This window comes from Mytilus galloprovincialis, chromosome 14 (genome assembly GCF_965363235.1).
Source record: "Mytilus galloprovincialis chromosome 14, xbMytGall1.hap1.1, whole genome shotgun sequence".
Classification (NCBI taxonomy): Eukaryota; Metazoa; Mollusca; class Bivalvia; order Mytilida; family Mytilidae; genus Mytilus; species Mytilus galloprovincialis.
In genome coordinates this window covers 33,545,361-33,558,095 of record NC_134851.1, presented here as the reverse complement: position 1 = coordinate 33,558,095, position 12,735 = coordinate 33,545,361, and the positions used below count along the sequence as shown (strand labels likewise).

The window sequence follows — 12,735 nt, the reverse complement described above, 5'->3', positions numbered from 1 at the left end:
CTGAGTGTCTGTTTGATTGTGAGATTTACCCGTACCTGGCCAAATCCATTCATGTTTTTGTTATATGTTTTTCTATTCTTATCCATCTGATGAGTTTAGCCTTTTCAACTGTTATTTTGTTGTTATTTTGTATTGTTTTGCCATCGTCCAAGATTAGGAGGAGTGTTTGGATTCTGCTCACATGTTTACTCCTGTCACATTCTGTATGAATCATCCTGCTTACGTCAGGAGCCTGTTTTTTGTGGTTATCGTTTTTTGCTGTGTTACATATTAGTGTTTCTTTTTTTAAAATTAATTAGACTGTTTCTCGTTTGAATCGTTTCACATTTTCGCGCCTATGCGGTTTTGGACTTGATCATTGTTGAAGGCCATACGATGAATCATAACTGTTAGTTTCTGTGTATTTTTGTCTCTTGTGCAGTGTTATCTGATGGGAAATCAAACCACATCTTCATTTTTATATATACTCTGGTTACCAAATGAAAATCTCCTAAAAACACTATCGAAAATAAATATTTTGTTATACAACAAGTAAAAGCATTATCCATGCTAGAAAATCAATTTAGTAAACTCGCTTGATAATCTCGTTTTACAAGTAGAGTAGGAGTAACATTAAACTTTTTCAAAAGTTCAGTAAACTGACAATCAAACGTGCATAAAATTAAAAGAAATTTATCTTTTTTCAGAGTATGAACTAATTCCGCCTTCTGCAAACAATGGTTGCATGGTGGTTATTGGAACCATTATCGGAGGAATATTTCTATGCTGTATTATTTCACATATGTATTGCCGTTTGAGGAGACAAAACAGATCCGGTGCGACGGTGGAAATCACTCCAGAAAGTCAATATGATGGCAACAACCCCTACAATGGTGACACTATCAAATGTAAATAAAATTTAGATCACATGATAAGACTCATAACTGTATGCGTAATGACTTTGACACTACTGCTAGACACCATGACTGCCTATCGCTTATTTTCCCTTTTTATGGTGATGTTGTCTGTTGTGACGTTTAAGATTTTAACATTATCTTTGTATTACTCGTTAATATTAAATCAGGGATTTCGTTACCACCATTTACTTAAAACTTTTACTAAATTTTTCCATAGATATACACATTTAGTCAAGAAGTTTAGAAGTTTGGTTGTTACCGTCAAAAATAAACTTCAAGCGGGATAACACATCCTCATTATTACGGAGATGTGGTTTACTGTCCTAGGTCATTTAGAAACGATCCTTGAAAAAACAGTATTCTAAAAGATTACCTATGCAAGACTGTCATTGGATCTTTGAATATTGTTCTCTTTTAAGAAAAAAATCAAATGAAGTATTTCTATATCATTAATTAATATAGATTTTGTTATCAGTAGATTTGAACGAAATTACATATTATTGTTATATACATATGCACTTTCAGTGATCTTCAATCTGTCGATTCTTATATCTTGGCATTGTACACGGTCATGTTTTTCTCAGACTGTTTATGACATGTTTACACTTATTAAATTGTATGTTGAATGTGTACTGATTGATTATTAAATCTTATATATATTATTGCTTCTATAAGTTGTCATTGGCTTTGAACTAGCTCTCAATAATTGCAAGTACTCTCAGATATGTACTGAGTGTCTGTTTGATTGTGAGATTTACCCGTACCTGGCCAAATCCATTCATGTTTTTGTTATATGTTTTTCTATTCTTATCCATCTGATGAGTTTAGCCTTTTCAACTGTTATTTTGTTGTTATTTTGTATTGTTTTGCCATCGTCCAAGATTAGGAGGAGTGTTTGGATTCTGCTCACATGTTTACTCCTGTCACATTCTGTATGAATCATCCTGCTTACGTCAGGAGCCTGTTTTTTGTGGTTATCGTTTTTTGCTGTGTTACATATTAGTGTTTCTTTTTTTAAAATTAATTAGACTGTTTCTCGTTTGAATCGTTTCACATTTTCGCGCCTATGCGGTTTTGGACTTGATCATTGTTGAAGGCCATACGATGAATCATAACTGTTAGTTTCTGTGTATTTTTGTCTCTTGTGCAGTGTTATCTGATGGGAAATCAAACCACATCTTCATTTTTATATATACTCTGGTTACCAAATGAAAATCTCCTAAAAACACTATCGAAAATAAATATTTTGTTATACAACAAGTAAAAGCATTATCCATGCTAGAAAATCAATTTAGTAAACTCGCTTGATAATCTCGTTTTACAAGTAGAGTAGGAGTAACATTAAACTTTTTCAAAAGTTCAGTAAACTGACAATCAAACGTGCATAAAATTAAAAGAAATTTATCTTTTTTCAGAGTATGAACTAATTCCGCCTTCTGCAAACAATGGTTGCATGGTGGTTATTGGAACCATTATCGGAGGAATATTTCTATGCTGTATTATTTCACATATGTATTGCCGTTTGAGGAGACAAAACAGATCCGGTGCGACGGTGGAAATCACTCCAGAAAGTCAATATGATGACATTGGTACAATAAATTATAACATGGTGATTGTTGATCCAATAACTAATTTTGAACTAGATAATAGTGACAATGAATCTTATGAGGAGGACGATAGTAATGATGTTCCGTCAAGTGCTTGTGGGCACAGCTCTAACGCAAGCTCATTCATAGGACAAACTGGTGACGGTTATGAAAATGCCTATCAGGCAATAACTCCTTCAGTAATCGAAATGCATCAATACAGTGGCATCATCCCAAATATTTATCAGAATACAATTATATCACCGAAAAGCGCGGCATCAACTTCTGCAGAGTACATTAATACAGCAATTGATAATTACACAAAACCCTAGCTAATTATATGCAAAAATGCAAAAACCTTAACTAGAAAAGTAACTGCATAATGTAGCTTTTTCTGTAATAGTTTGCGTAGATGAATGTTTGTCTGACAATTACTTGTTGACTGTTTTAATAATAATACAGTAATATGTATTCATAAACATCAGGGCCTAGTTGTTCAAAAGTGTCGTTAAGCTAACGCAGTCGTTAAAGTGTCGTTAGAGTGTCGTTAAATTTAACAAATTCGTTAACTGTTGTTCAAAAAATTTAACGACAAAAATAACGATAACGAGTCGTTATCTTTAACAACTTCTGGGAGGTCGATTAAATATTTAAGTTATTGTTAAATATGGCCGCCTTTAGACAAGTACCTGTGGCACCTCACAGAAAGGAAAGGCATTTTCGCCTGAAAGATGACCTTTCTTTGAATTTGTCAAATGAGGAGTTACGAGAACGGTATCGCTTTGGTAGAGAGGGAATTAATTTCATTTCTAATCTAGTCAGTGATGATATAACAAGAAAAACAAAGAGAAACCATGCTCTCACTGTACCACAGATGGTCATGGTGACCCTGAGATTTCTTGCTACAGGCAGTTTTTTGCAAGTAGTTGGAGACACAATAGGTAAGATTTCATTTATATATTTATCATATATGATTTAAAATTAAGTAAACATTAGTAAAATTGTGTTAATCAATTGCTATAATGATCTTTGACTGATGTTTGAATGATAATTTCAATTTGTTAATTTTCGAAAATGTAAACAAACGCCGGTAAAATACACATTTTATTTTTTGTTCTTAAACGATCTCCCAAATTGTATGTTCTTGGTCTGTTTACAGGTTTGCACAAGGGAACTGTCTCGCGTTTTGTGTCTGATGTGTTGACATCACTTTGTAACAAGCGGGATGAATTCATCAAGTGGCCAAGGAATGTGGACGAAACAAGAGGAGACTTTTACCGTCTAAGTGGTTTCCCGAATGTGCTAGGGGCAATAGATGGGACACACGTCCGTATCCAGGCTCCATCAGAAGATGAAGCATCATTCGTTAATAGGAAAGGGGTACACTCTGTAAATGTGCAGGATGTTTGTGATGTTAAAGGTAAAACATTTCTCATCTATGACATTGACCTTCGTAAATAATAAACTGGTATCAACTTTTCAGTGTGACTGGGACCAATATAGTCTGTTTCTCAGAAAAAAAACCATTTTACTTTCATTTTTACTTTCACTTTCACTCAGTTCATCTCGGATCATCTAGGACATGATTAGGGTTTTATATGGTTTACCTACTAAAGATAACTTAAAATATTGGTAAGTCAAATATTAAAAGAAGATATTAGTTTTCTTTAATGAGAAAAAGATTCTGTTCAGGGGCCAGCCATTTCCAAAAAGGGGGGTTCCCAACATAAGATAAAGCCTGAAGGGGAGCTCCAACCATATGTCCCCATTCAAATACACTGATAATCTTAAAAAGGGAGGTTTCCCTATTCTGTATCCACCACTGCTGTTTCTGATATATTTCTTGAATTTCCCCCTTAAATTTCAATCCAAAAGAAAGAAACATTAACCTATAGTACCCTAGCTTATGTAAATTTATAATTTGATGTTGCTCTGATGACTGGATCAGCACATTTATGCCTTATGCAACATGCATTACAACTTTTAATTTGATATCATGGTTCCTAGTTTGAAACAATACAGTTGAGTCAAAATTTGTAAGTCTATACATATAAAAAAGAAGATGTGGTAAGATTGCTAATGGGACATTTCTCCACAAGAGACCAAATTACACAGAAATTAACAACTATAGGTCACTGTTCGGCCTTCAACAATGAGCGAGACACATACCAGCTGTAAATAAAGGCAACAGTAGTATACCGCTGTTCAAAACTCATAAATCCATGGACAAAAAACAAAATCGGGGTAACAAACTAAAACCGAAAAAAACGCATTAAATATAAGAGGAGAACAACGACACAACACCGAAACGCAACACACACAGAAACGGACCAAGCAACAGACAAAACACCACGAGAATAACAAATATAACATCAAAACCAAATACATGAATTTGGGATAGACAAGTACCGTGCCATGTCTTATCTCAATATCTCAAAAATAAGAGAAAACACAAACGACTCAACGTTAAAATGCAACACACACAGAAACGAACAATATTATAACAATGGCCATCTTCCTGACTTGGTACAGGACACTTTTAAAGGGGAATAAAAGTGGTGGGTTGAACCTGGTTTTATGGCATGCCAAACCTCGCACTTTAATGGCAAAGTTAAATATAACATTAAAATGACAACATAATATTACAGGACTACAATACAAATAAAAAGGAGAACATATTAGACAAAGAAAAGCATGATTAATAGATAACAAAAAACATCAGGTTTAAAATTCAATACGCCAAAAACGCGTCTTGTCCACACAAGACTCACCAGTCACGCCCAGATATAAAAGATCGAAAGTGAAAAAAATACAAAGTTGTACAGCACTGAAGATCAAAAGTTGAAAAGGTTTTGCCAAATACGGCATTGTTTGTATGCCCGGGATAAGAACATTCTTATTATATAGAACAATTCATGCTATTGCAAACAGTAATTTTTATCAAATGAATATGAAAGAGATATACATAATGAAACTGAAGTATTAACTAATTACAGAAAACTAAACCCGAATACATAACGCCCAGATATAAAAGATCGAAAGTGAAAAAAGTACAAAGTTGTACAGCACTGAAGATCAAAAGTTGAAAAGGTTTTGCCAAATACGGCATTGTTTGTATGCCCGGGATAAGAACATTCTTATTATATAGAACAATTCATGCTATTGCAAACAGTAAATTTTATCAAATGAATATGAAAGAGATATACATAATGAAACTGAAGTATTAACTAATTACAGAAAACTAAACCCGAATACATAACGCCCAGATATAAAAGATCGAAAGTGAAAAAAGTACAAAGTTGTACAGCACTGAAGATCAAAAGTTGAAAAGGTTTTGCCAAATACGGCATTGTTTTTATGCCCGGGATAAGAACACTATTATATAGAACGATTCATGCTATTGCAAACAGTAAATTTTAACAAATGAATGTGAAAGATATATTCATAATGAAACTGAAGTATTAACTTATTACAGAAAACTAAACCCGAATACATGATGCCAAGTTCAATACAGCATAGACACACCCGAATCAGTCCAGGCGTCTATGCAATTAAAAAAAATGACGTCACATACGATGGCGAAAAGGCAAACGTTATGCCACATTTGAATTTATGAAATTTAGAAAGAGCATGACGTCACACATGAAAAACTATAATTCAAAAGTGAGATAGAATTAGGATTGCTTTAATATTATATTAGAACGAAATACTGATAATTCATTTAAACAAAATGCATATTGCAATACTTATTAATAGCAATTAACTGTAATATATGTATGTCCAGTTTGTTATGAATCCAACTTCAAACGTATTTAATCGTACAAAATTAAATATAATAAATAAAGGCGGTGATTAATTTTTCTATCCGTAACACCTAAATATAATAAAAAGACGTCAACACATTTGACAAAATGAGAAGATGAGAATTACAAATATAAAATTAAACATGTAAACTAAATACATGAATTTGGGATAAACAAGTACAGAAACACGTCTTATAGTAATACGAATTCACATTCAGCAAAACAGTCACAATCGGTAATAAGTCACGTTTGGTAATTAAAAGATTAGATGACATAATGACAAACCACAATCTACCAAAAGTCTCCGGAATGACAACGTAAAACAATTTGAACCAGAAAAGTAACGGCCTAAATTTTGCATTGTACATCAGTTGTCATGGTTATTCATTGTGTTTATATACACTAATAATTTAAAATGTTTGGACACCCCCTTTTAAGATTACCATTACAAGACTTTTAAAATATGGATTCAAATAAATTTTATTTTTAAAGTCCATTGTTGCATGATCCTAAATAATCCTCTCTTTAAACTTTTGCTACACCTCTTAATTAGAAAATATAATAATTAATCAAAGACAATTTGTTACATGTAAATTTGTTTATGCTATTACATCATTTCTTTCTTCTTTGCATTATATATTATCTATATTTTGCAGGTAAATTCACAAACATAAATGCAAACTGGCCAGGTAGCAGTCATGACTCCCACATATTCAGGACTTCACAGGTATATATTTTATTGCAATGTTGGTCATCTTTTATAAGTTATATTCCCTTTTAAGCACTATATGTTAGCAGTCAGTCCAGACTTCTTATTTTCTCAATAAAAGAATTAAAATCTCTTATCTTGGATTGGTCATCACTGCAGGAAGTCAAAATCTTCTTCTTGGACATAAAACCCAGTGGCGGATCAAGAACTTTTCCTAAAGGGGGCCCTCTGACTGACCTAAGGGGAGGGGGGTGGTACGCTCCAGTCATGCTTCAGTGATTTCCTATATATTCAACCAAATTTTTCCAACGTAAGGGGGGCCCGGGTCCACCAGTCCCTCATGGATCCGCCTATGAAACCACTATTTTTATTTGCTCTTATCAATATTATTTTTTACTTTTTGTCATTAGATACACATAAAGGTGTGAAAATATCAATGTAAGGACTTTTGAATTTCAGTTCAAAATAATTAATTTATCATTGGAAATTTATATAATTAATTAATAAAGAAGCAACCATTTAGTGGGGGCTTTGTTGAAAGAAATCTTGAGATACAATAACTGAGAAAAGAATATAGAAATATCTTTAGTGAATAATTTATATGTTAAAAAATCAATTATTCTATACATATAAAGCAGCAATCAATTAGTTTTTAGGGTTGGTTATGATGAAAAAAAATATTGATATACAATAAATGAAAAAGGAATATATAAAAAATAGTCTTGCTGAATATTATTTTAGGTAAATAGTGTAACTCCTCCCTGCGAAGCTGAATATATCAATTTAAATATAAAAATGGAAGTTTTAATCAAATATTTGCTGTAAAAAAAAATTAAAACTTTTATGTATAGGTGTGTACCTACATGGAACAGACTGGTGGATGGGCAAATGGTGTACTGCTGGGGGATAGTGGTTATCCTTGTCGACCATTCCTGATGACCCCATATCAGAATCCTGTACTTGATCATCAAAAGAAGTACAACAGATGCCACTGTTCAACCAGAAGTGTGATAGAGAGAACATTTGGGAGGTTGAAGAGAAGGTTCCACATATTACACTCAGAGGTAAAGCATAAAAGATTATTTAAGCAAATGATCAGTCATAGAACATAAAAAATGCAGTTGATTAAAAAAAACTTTCATTTTGTGTTGGGGTTCTTATCTTGTAATTTATTTAAATATTTTGGCCCCATTAGAAATTGGTCAACACTGAGGTCTCCAAAATTAAACTTTGTTCGATTTTAAACATAAACTTATTTTTTTGTGGATCTATATGCTGAATCTATCTGTGTGATAATATTTTTATATAGGGCCCTGTTTTCAAATTAATCCATATAATATAAGATCCAAAGGGTTCAAATTTAGACCATTTAATTTTACAAACAATGGATTGTTTGGGTTCATTGGTATCCTGAATCTATACAGGTCCAGTATATTCTGTGTATGGTAGGACTGTAAGGTGTACATGTCAAACTGGCAGGTGTTATCTGACCTTGACCTCATTTTCTTGGTTCAGTGGTTATATTTCATTTTTTGTGTTTTGGTCTGTTTTTCTTATATTGTATGCAATAGGTCTACTATATTTGGTGTATGGAAGAATCATTAAATGTACGTGTCTGATTGGCATGGATCATCTGACATTGACCTCACTTTTCATGGTTAATTGGTCAATGTTTAGTTTTTTTGGTTAAGTCTGTTTCTTGTATAGAATGATTGTTAGGTGTACACGTATTTCTTGTTTGGTTTATATGACTTGACATCATTTTCTTGTATCATGTTAAGTTTATGTGATAGTTGTAGTAAAGCTTTATATTAAGGAAAATCATCATAGTATTGACGATTAGTAACGAAGGCAAAACATTCCAGCGTGTGCACTCTTGTTTATGTTTTAACGTCTAAGACCAAATAAACATCCATCTTATATTTTATTATTGAAAGAAAAAAATGCTTCCTAGTAGAGAGATGTATTGATTAGATAATATTAGTAGATTTATATATGATATATTGCTGTTATATTTGTGTATATTATGTTGTATATTGGAAGTTAAAGATAATAAAAATTATAATAAATTTAACATGCTATTATATCAACTATAATAGTTAAAAAAGGCAATAATTCTACATAACTTTCACTTTTCGGTTTCAGATAAAAATGATACCAAGCAAAGTATGCAAGATCATAATGGCTTGTGCTATTCTTCACAATATTTGCATCTTATTAAATGAACCAGACATTGAAGATGATGGATTAGTGATAGACAATGATGGAGATCTTTGGGACCGTTTCTTTGGTAATCAGGATGGGAGCGGTGTCAGAGACCACATTTCCTCCACATTTTTTAATCGTTGAAATCATGAATAAAACATTAAAAGCTTTTTTCTGAATATATATTTTATCAATAACAATAAAACATATAAAAAATATAACATTAATATGGAACTATAAATAAATGCTGATTAAACTTAATGAAGTAGAGCCTCTAACATTGACTCTGTACAACTATTTTCCAAATTTTTCTTCATCATATCATATAACTCCATTTGCTTCTTGAATAGTTCCATTTGAGTCTGATTTCTTTTTAGCTCACTCTCTAACACCAGACACTGCAACTCATACACGTCTTTTGCAGTTTTCTTGGGTTCATTGTCCGTTTATTTTCACTGAAATATATATAATAAAAATGCATATTTGTTAATTTTTTCAAATAAATATAGTTATTATAAACATTTCATCCTTAAGAACAAGTTTAATGAAACAATTAAGAGGGAGATAACTCTTGATTTTATACAGGGCTGCTGTATGAACTTTTTGGACATATTCAATGGATAGGTATAAAAGGTATACAATTATTCATTTTATTAAATTTAACCGCTCAGTTTTCCTTTTCGAACTATTTTTGAAGTTCAATAACTGGTTAATTCATAACAAATATGCATATTAATCTCACATAAAACATTTACAAGAGTGATTTATTGGCACTATAAGAATATTTATCAGTATTCAAATCATTTATACATAAGAAGATGTGGTATGATTTCCAATCAGACAAATATGCGGCACAGTCCAAAAGAAGCCCAATTAAGTCAAGATGTATCATCAAAATCCCTTCAGCAATAAGCAATTGCATTCAAGGATGTATTCAGATCCAAAAAACTCTTACATCAGTGATGACTCCATCTAAAAAAGTTTCAAAGCCAGCTATATACAGCACTCAAGAACATTCAGTACATATCCAACTTATTTAGTGTGTAGAAATTAAAAAGGCTGTTGTATTCTTTCATATAAAACATATACCTAGTTTTTGGTAGTTGCTGAGTGCTGCTATTAAGACATGAAGGAGGTATTTGGGCAGACACTGGTAGGTTGGCATGTTCAGTATAAGGTGTTTCTTTATTTCTCTGATGAACCTCTTCCAGTCTCCTAATCCATATACTCTCCACAGAAGATGGTGGTTCTGAAAGTTTTGATTAAAGAAACATTAAAATTGCCTCAGTTGAACTTGTATACATTGCATATAGGGTAGATAAAAGAAGATGTGGTATTAGTGTCAATGAGACAACTCTCCATCCAAGTCACAATTTATAAAAGTAAACCATTACAGGTCAAGGTAAGGCGTTCAACACAGAACCTTAGCTCACACCAAACAGCAAGCTATATAGGACCCAAATATTACTAGTGTAAATCCATTCAATTGGGAAAACCATTTGTTATCTGTTTAGTATATAAAAATATGCCATTATATGGGGGTATTAGGATTGCTTAAGAGACCTTCAGACAACAATCCACCAAATTGCAAATGAAGTTGATGTATAATTGAATATATGTATTTAAATGTGTCAGTCAAGATACATATATTAAAGACTTACAAACCCAATCAATTGAACAACATAGATTGAAGAAAGGTATTGTCAAAAAGAAAAACAGTAAAAAAGTAATATAGCTGTTACTTCTTTCAATAAGTCATTATATTCTGTGTCGATTTCAACTTGAGAAAATATATAAAGACCAATTGAATGAAAGAAAGTCAATAGATACACAATTAACTTAAAGCGTGCTATTACAGAGACCCTGTATTAGACCCTCAATGAGTAAATTTATAAATATATATAATTATATAGATTATTTTCACAGCAATATAATTTATTATCAACCTCAATTCTTTAATGAAATATTGATTCCGAAACATTGCATCTTCATTTTTTTTAAATGCGGAATTGTAAAAATAATTTACAATTAACATAATACAAAAATCTATGTAATGATTACCATCAGATGTCTGGCATCCTGAGGCAGCAATCTGAGCTGGAATTGGTGACCTGACAGGTTCAGCAAAATATATTGGATCAGATGATGAGCTTTCTGAAATAAAATGAAGATACGTTATATTTCATTTTTTAACAATCATTTTATTTTTGGATATTTGATTGATAATAAAAACTCTTCATTAGATCAAAATAAAATAAAATAATAATTGAATAGAGTTGTTCTTGTCACTATTTGCATTAGCTGTCATATAAAAACTATACACAAAAAGGAAGAATATGCATAAACATCATTCCCTATTGCACTGGCAGTTCTATGGTTAAACCCCCCTTTTTATAATGATATATGCATTTGAACAGGGGCTGTGTCACATATAGAACAGAACAGAACATGTTTTATTTCCAATTAAGGGCCCACAAGGGGCATACAGAGCATACATGAATAAGGAAAAAGAATATTGATTTGCATAGATTCATAGATACAAACATTTTTTTACATACAGTTGAAACTTCTTTTAAAATTGCTTGATCCCCCCTCCCACTGATTTACACTCTAAAATTTATACTTAATTATTTGTAACAATAATCTCTCTTTACTTATGGTTACAATTATAATATTACTGCAAGTAATGAGTATGCATGAATATCTTCTTTAGATGCATACCTTGTATACTGAATTGTGTTGGTGTACTCTCACTTGTTTCTGTCTGCTGAGGAAACTCTGTAAAAATGATAAAGTGAAAATTACAAAAAAAATCAGGCACAAAGAAAGATAACTCAATTTTTAATAACGCAGGGCTATTTCGAAATGGACTATAAACATGTTAAAATGACTTTTGGTGAAGTACTAATTCCAAGTTTTTTCTTGGTTACAAGTATTAACAAATAAATTTTATTGAAATTTAATTAATCTTTAAAAGTAATGGGATTTTTTTTATGAATTTTTTTTTCATTGTGGTAAAAGATGATGTAAGGGGCAATACAGAATTGACCGCCAAAGGTGATGGCCAACAAACTTTACCTCTTGCAAAACAATAGTTAAACCTTATTTTTAACGATGAAAAGATATTTGTATGTGATAATTTTTTCTCATCAATACCACCAGAAGGTATTTGTATATATCAGGTAAGAGGAAGGTTGTAATTATAACACAACAAAATTTTTTATTTATAGCACATCGGCGACGTCTGTAGGGAATTTCGTTGAAAGGGATATCCTAATGTCATAGCAGACGACGCACTCAGAGATATTAATTTTCTGCATTATTTTCTAAGATAGAAACAAAATAACCGTCTGATTTATTGTTTGAAATAAATGGAAGCACATTATTGACATCAGTAAACCAAAAATACTTGCCCACTGAAGTTTCCATCCCATCATCAATTCCTTTGAAGGAGGAGGTGTCTTTTAAGGCATTTATAATATTCTCCTCAGCAACACTTATTGGCTTTGGAGCAGGTCCTCCTCCTGTCCTGTTTC

At 32.0% G+C, this 12,735-nt stretch overlaps 2 long non-coding RNA genes across 2 annotated transcripts; one reads left to right on the top strand and one right to left on the bottom strand.

Moving 5' to 3' along the window:
* The first annotated feature begins 4,033 nt into the window (after window positions 1–4,033).
* On the top strand, window positions 4,034–9,352 carry LOC143058936 (uncharacterized). Its single transcript, XR_012973298.1, has 4 exons — window positions 4,034–4,114; window positions 6,942–7,012; window positions 7,846–8,058; window positions 9,140–9,352. It is a non-coding gene; the product is annotated as an uncharacterized LOC143058936 (long non-coding RNA).
* A 942-nt stretch (window positions 9,353–10,294) lies between these two features.
* On the bottom strand, window positions 10,295–12,061 carry LOC143058808 (uncharacterized). The gene is made up of 3 exons (XR_012973239.1): window positions 11,921–12,061; window positions 11,261–11,353; window positions 10,295–10,448 (listed from the first exon to the last, which is right to left on the bottom strand). It is a non-coding gene; the product is annotated as an uncharacterized LOC143058808 (long non-coding RNA).
* Between the last annotated feature and the right edge of the window lie 674 nt (window positions 12,062–12,735).